Source organism: Gossypium hirsutum, chromosome A08 (assembly GCF_007990345.1).
Source record: "Gossypium hirsutum isolate 1008001.06 chromosome A08, Gossypium_hirsutum_v2.1, whole genome shotgun sequence".
NCBI classification, from domain to species: Eukaryota; Viridiplantae; Streptophyta; class Magnoliopsida; order Malvales; family Malvaceae; genus Gossypium; species Gossypium hirsutum.
The window spans coordinates 109,416,329-109,423,339 of NC_053431.1; the positions used below are offsets into that span (position 1 = coordinate 109,416,329).

A 7,011-nucleotide genomic window follows, 5' to 3' on the forward strand; every position below is an offset into this window, starting at 1 on the left:
ATCTGAAAGAGTTTCATATTGTAGTAGCCCAATTTTAGCTAAATCAGAATAGTGGTTTCAAAACCACTAATATAAGGTTGTAAATTTATTTTAATATTATTTTTTGTGTTTACAGTATGTGAATATATATGTGTCAAAATTTCATGAGCTAATTTTATCGTTTAATAGCTCAATTTGAGAAAAATGACTAAATCGCGTAAAATGCAAACGTTGCATTATATATGTTAAAAGTGCTTATTTGCTATGGCTTATTAAATGAAAGGTCCTTATAATGTGTTTAGACCATTGATAGTGAAATTTTACATAAATGGTCATCCATTATAAGTTTGATTAATGTTTTAATTAAGGGCATTTTAGTAATTGTGTAAATAAAGGTAAATTAAATAAAAATAAAACCAAATTTAGTCCATCTTTTTCTTTCTTAACTGAATATAAAGAATGAAAAGAGATTTTGTAAGCATTTTAGGGTTCGGCAACTTGATAGCTTGATTAAGATATGTTCTTTACTCAGTTTTTGATGATTTTTATGTTTTTGTGATCATTACTTTGAGTACTAGCTAGCCCGTACCCTAATTTCTGAAATTTTTGATGAATACTTGAGTTTCCATTGATGAATTCTTGAATTTTATGATGTTTGATGATGAATTATACAAGCTTGGTGTTTGATATACATGTTTTGTAAAGTGATTTTTGACAAAAATGTCAATTAGGGATTAAATTGAAAAAAGTGTAAATTGAGGAGTTAAATTGTGAAATAAATAAAAATATGGGCTGCTAGAGACCTATAGGAAATTCGGCTAAGCATGGGTTATATTGAAAATTTGTGTATTTGTGTAATAAGGACTAAATTGAATAAATGTGAAACTTAAGGGCTAAAGTGAAAAATGCTCAAATATGTGTTTTTGGATTAAATTGAATAAACATGTGATTGAAAAAGTTAATTTTGAATACATCTAGATCAAGAATGGAGGAATTCGAATCTAGATCGGAGGAAAACTAAAGTTATCGACTAAACGATTCAATTCGCCGTTTTAGTATCCCAGGTAAGTTCGTACGTCATAAACATTGTTACAATTACATATTTAATGCTTTAATATTACATAAATTTTATATATGCGACTATGATTGTGTACGATGACAAATCGACTGTGTTGGCACTTAGTGTGCGAATTAAAATAACTTCGGCTATATGTGGCACTAAATGTGCGATACCGTGATAGTTTCGGTTTAATGTGATGGCACTAAGTGTGCGACTTTTTGGAGTATTGAGAGATTTCTAAATGGTTTAACCTATTGAATAAAGAGGTGAGAAGAAAATAAATAAATACGGGAAAGTACAGGTACATACAAAACCTATGTGGTATTTGATACTATGTGTATGAATTGAGGGATTTGTATATACATGATAATGGTGATGGACTAGAATTGAATGATGATATTAGACTTACTAAGTGTTTATTAATTGATGATTTTTATTTGATGAATTGTTGAGTATATTTAGTACAAACTGACTAAGCTATGAAGCTTATTGTGAGTGTCATTTGTCTTTGTTTTATAGAGTATCAAAGCTAGCTCGGATTCAGGAATTGTTGGGAAGCGTCATCACACTATCGATCATCTCGTTGGTATTTTTGGAACGTTGTATATATGGTATATGGCAAGTATAGACTAGTGTCGTTATGGTATGTTTTTGAGTTAAGGTTATAGCCATGAGATTTGGCTTGTAAATTTCGGTATATATGGCCATTTAAGTAAGCCTAACTGATATGCTTGAAAAGTGATATTTGAGATGTATATCATGTCTTAGATATTGGCTTAATTTGGATATGTTTGCCTTAGTTGTTGATATAGCCAAATGATGTGTTTATTAAATAAGTTATATAATGTATATAATGCTTATGTGATGGCTTGATTATGGGATGTTGAAATGGTAAGTTTTGTGGCATTAAATAGGTGTTAAGGTGATGATGAAATGCATATAGAAGTTATACAAAGTTGATGATTTTGGCATAATGATTTGGTATGTTTTGAATGTGGAATTGAGTCATTAAAATGGTTGATGATAGATGGTATGATATGTGTGTGTGAATTGGTATGTTTTGTGCTGCCTTTAAGTGTATGGAAATGGTTCCAAAAAGGTTGTTATGTATGCATGAGTGAAGGGTGGCAAATTGGCATTGCAAATGGTTTATTTTTGTCCACACGGGCAGGGAAACAGACGTGTGTCTCAGCCGTGTGCGACACACTGCTATGTTACACGGTCGTGTGTCCCCTGAGGTACCCTTTCGAATTAAGGTAGTATACCCGATAGTTTTGACACGGTCTAGACACACGAGAGTGTCTACTGCCCGTGTGTGGCACACGGGCGTGTGGTCGACCGTGTGACCCAAGTCAGTAACCCCCTTAGATTTCACACGGCCTGGCACACGGGCGTGTCCTTGGTCGTGTGGTACAAGTCAGTATCTATACCCTATTTTTACACGGTCTATAACACGAGTGTCTCTGGTGGTTGTGTGAGGCACACGGCCTGTTCACACGGGCATGTGACCCTGAAATCAAAGAAAATTTTCTAAATTTTCTAAAGTTTACAATTATTATCGGTTTAGTCTCGAACCCCTTCTAAACATGTTTGAAGGTCTCGAAGACCTATATAAGGGACATTGTGAATGATTTGAATAGACTTTGATTATGAACGCTTAAATGTTTGAGAATGATGTATATTTATTAGTAATGCCTCGTAACCCTATTCCGGCGACGGATACGGGTTAGAAGTGTTACACATATAGTTTGTCTTAGTATGAAACCTCAGGGGGTAACTAAGGATCAAATCAAATTGCGTGTTTTCCCTTTTTCCCTAGTAGATTCTATGATAAACTATAATTTATACATATTTTTATCCCATGCTTAGCACATTTTATGGATGATTTCTCCTTAGATTTGGTGAATTCGATGCTCCTAATACTTTAGTTTCATGTTTTACACTTAGGTGAGCATAGGAGAGTAAAAGGACCGAGAAACGGGCTAAAAATAGAGAAAAATAGGCCAACATGGGAAATCAACACGGCCTGGACTTTCTCACACGGCCGTGTCCCTTTGGCAGGATTGAAGCATGACTTACACGGGTAGACTACACGCCCGTGCCTGTTCAACAGCCTTGACCACGGGCTGGAGTAATCACACACGGGCGTGTCCCTGCCGAGCCCAAGTATAACCCTATTCAAAAAAGGCCAATTTTGGGGGCTCTTAAGCATTCTAAAGCCTATTTAAACACCTGAGTAGGCACTTAAGGGGGGGACGGAGAGTAGGAAGCAGAGAATTACTCAAGGAAAGCCGATTGATCCATCTCAGAAGCCGGATTCATCATCAAGATGAAGATCTCCCTTCAAGTTCCTTCAGGAGTTTTGGGTTTTCTTATGTTTTGTTATCTTTATGCTTTTGAGATGTTTTCTTTCATAAGTATAAACTAAACCCCCTAAATACCTAAAGGGAATGAAACCTAAGACAGATCTTGTTATTATTATCTGAATTGTATGATAAATATTTGACTTGTTCTTAATTATGTGTTCTTAATTCTTGTTTTGATATTCCAGGATATTGATTCAAGTTAAACTCTTATTCAGAGGAGGAATAGACCCTGTCTAAGAGCAAATTTGTCATAATTAAGCAGAGTTGATTGCACGCCTAGAGATTGGGTGATAAGATTTTTCCGAATTAGGGTGAAACCTAATAAGGGAATCCATAGATCGAGTTAATGCAATTCTAGGGTGTTAATTAGAAAGAGATTTCAATTATTCAACCTAGGGTTAGACGTTATTAGTCTCGAGAGAGATAATAATATAACTTAGGGATTCCTACGGATCAAGACAAATGAATAAATCGTCTGATTCAGAGTCAAATAACAAATGAAGTCTAGGTGGATTTTTCCTTAGGTATTGTCTTAATCAATCGAATTTTTCCAAAAGTATTTTCCCAAATTTTTGTGCATTCTTAGTTTAGTAATTAGTTTAGATAACCAAACCTCTTACTTTTTAGGCTAGATAATAAAAAGGAAGTAAATACTAGTACTCGTGGTTCCTTTGGGTTCAACAATTCGGTCTTGCTGAACTATACTACCGTTCGATAGGTACACTTTCCTTAATCATGATAATAAGTTAGTCTCAAGAAAAATCCATTCATAAATCTTTAAAACCTGTCACGAATATCACGTATCAAGTTTTTGGCGCCATTTCCGGGGAATTAGGATATTAGGAACACTTGATTTTTATTACTTTAGCCATTTTACTTTTATTGCAATTTAAATTTTTATTTTATTTTCTAATTTTTCATTTATTTTCTTCAGACAAGTTTTTCTAGTTTATGACCAGAAGAAACCCGTCAGGACCATTACTTTTTGACGGTGAGATTGACCGCACAGTTTGTAAAAACCGAAGAGAAAGAAGGCGAAGCCTAAAATACACAGAGGACGAGCAAGAGGATGACACTTCAACCATAACCGTGGAGATGGTTGAAAACCAAGAAAATTCGTTACCTCCTGCGATTGCTGCTGATCCAGTAAATCAGAATCCTGCTCCACGTACTCTGTATGATTATGCTAAACCTAACACCATTCAAATGATCCAACAGTTTGTTCAGTTTGATGGTTTGCAGGACGAGGATCCCAACGCTCACTTGGCAAATTTCTTAGAGTTTTGAGACACTTTTAAAATTAATGACGTTTCTAATGACGCCATTCGCCTTTGGTTGTTTCCTTTTTTGTTGAAGAATAAGGTTAAACAGTGGTTGAACTCATTGCCACAAAGATCAATCACTACTTGGGAACAGATGAACGAAAATTTTTATTAAAATATTTTTCGCCGACTAAAACAGCCAAATTACGTAATGATATCTGCTCTTTTGTGTAGATGGATTTAGAAACACTCTACGATGCATGGGAGAGATACAAGGACCTTTCGTAAAGATGCCCTCACCATGGGTTACCACTCTGGCTATAGGTCCAAACGTTTCATAATGGCCTGAACCCTTCGACTCGGCAGATAATTGACAAAGCCGACAAAAGCAGCCGGTATTTTCAACCTCGATGCGGTTACTATGCTATCTAACCAAGTAGAACTCTTAAATAAAAAGATTGATGGTTTGTGTAGTTTTATTCAGGTACATCCAGTGATGAGGTGTGATTCGAATAGATGAGGAGCATGCATAGAATTTCAACCCTTCAACCCTAGCATTGAGAAGGAACAAGTCCAATGTATTGGTAACAATAACTCTAGACCCCAAAATAACCCGTATAGTAACACTTATAATGTAGTTGGAGGAACCATCCCAATTTCTCATGGAGCGGTCAAGGAAATCAAAGGCCACAACATCCTCTGGGTTTTCAACAACCACCTTACCAGCAAGAAAAGAACTCGAACCTTGAAGAAATGTTGACAAAATTCATCTCAGTGTCAGAAACTCATTTCCAGAATACTGAGACAGCCCTTAAAAATCAACAAGCGTCAATCCAAGGGCTCGAAACTCAGATAGGCCAACTTGCCAAATTGATTTCTGAACGACCATAAGGTAGTCTACCAAGTAACACTAAATCTAACCTAAGGGAGCAAATCAATGCAATTACCATTCAAGATGCGGAAGGGTTAGTTGCACCTGAACCAAAACCGAGGCAAGAAACTGGGTTAAGTAAAGGTAAGGGTGAGGTGGACCACAATGACCAGAAACCGGTAAGGAAAGAATACAAGGAAAGACCGCACAAAAGAACAATTCGATAAATTCCTTAAATTATTAAAAAAATTACATATTAACTTATTTTTTATTGAAGCTCTTTCGCAGATGCGAAACGCAGTCAAATTCTTTAAAGAGCTTTTAACAAATAAACGAAAGTTAGATGAGGCGTCGCATGTGGAGTTGAATGCAATTTGCTCAGCCATTCTACAGAATAAGCTACCAAACAAATTGAAAGATCTAGGGAGTTTTACTATTTTTTGTTTAATTGGTAGTTTAGATGTTCATAATGCATTGGCTGACCTAGGGGCAAGCATCAATGTTATACCTTATAAAATGTTTAAACAGCTAGGTTTTGGGAAACCCAAACAAACTAGGATAAGCATTCAATTGGCTAAGAAAACCATTAGATTTCCTAGGGGTATCATTGAAGATGTTATTTTTAAGATCGATAACTTTATATACCTAGTAGACTTTGTTGTTCTAGACATGGAAGAGGATAGTAACGCACCTTTAATTTTAGGACGACCCTTTTTAGCGACTGCTAGAACCATTATAGATGTTGGTACAGGTGAACTCACACTTCATGTGGGAGACGAAACAATCACCCTTAAAGCTCGTAATTCGAGTAACACATCAAAAATTGAAGGTGGTTGTATAAATCATTCTACTAGTACTGATCATGTGGTAAAACCCTCTATGCTGGAAATAGTTTCAAAGAATGCATATGAGCCATGTTCAAACAACAACAAAGGACCTATCTATGAAGAACGAAGGCTACAAATCGATGAGCTAGATGAATGGTAGACACAGAAATCGAGAACACCCGATAAATTGAAACCGAGCCAGAACAAGCTCAATACATCACCAAATCAACTTAAGGTTGGAGACAAAGTACTACTAGATACAGCAAATCATCTTATTACCATTCTTGAACCTAATGAAGAAATTCCTCTTACAGTACTCAGTATTTTCCCATATGGTACAGCCGAGGTAATTCATCCCAAATTCGGCACATTTAAGGTAAACAATACCCGTCTTAAACCTTATATTGATAAAGTTGATAGCAGGGATGAGGAATGTAAACTCCTCGCACCACCTTGACCATGCAGAAGAGAGGTAAGTCCAGCTTAAGACTATAAATAAGCGTTTCTCGGGAGGCAACTCGAGTACTAACAGTAATGATTTATTTAAATTTTAGTTTTTAACATCTACCATACTAACCGAATCATGGAACACAGGCTTTCTAAAGACCACACGGCCAGGCACACAGGCGTGCATTAGGCCGTGTGA

At 36.0% G+C, this 7,011-nt stretch overlaps 1 non-coding gene across 1 annotated transcript; it reads right to left on the reverse strand.

Annotated features, from left to right (window-relative positions):
• Positions 1–4,868: 4,868 nt before the first annotated feature.
• LOC121205363 (small nucleolar RNA R71) lies at positions 4,869–4,975 on the reverse strand. The gene has a single exon (XR_005900444.1). It is a non-coding gene; the product is annotated as a small nucleolar RNA R71 (small nucleolar RNA).
• Between the last annotated feature and the right edge of the window lie 2,036 nt (positions 4,976–7,011).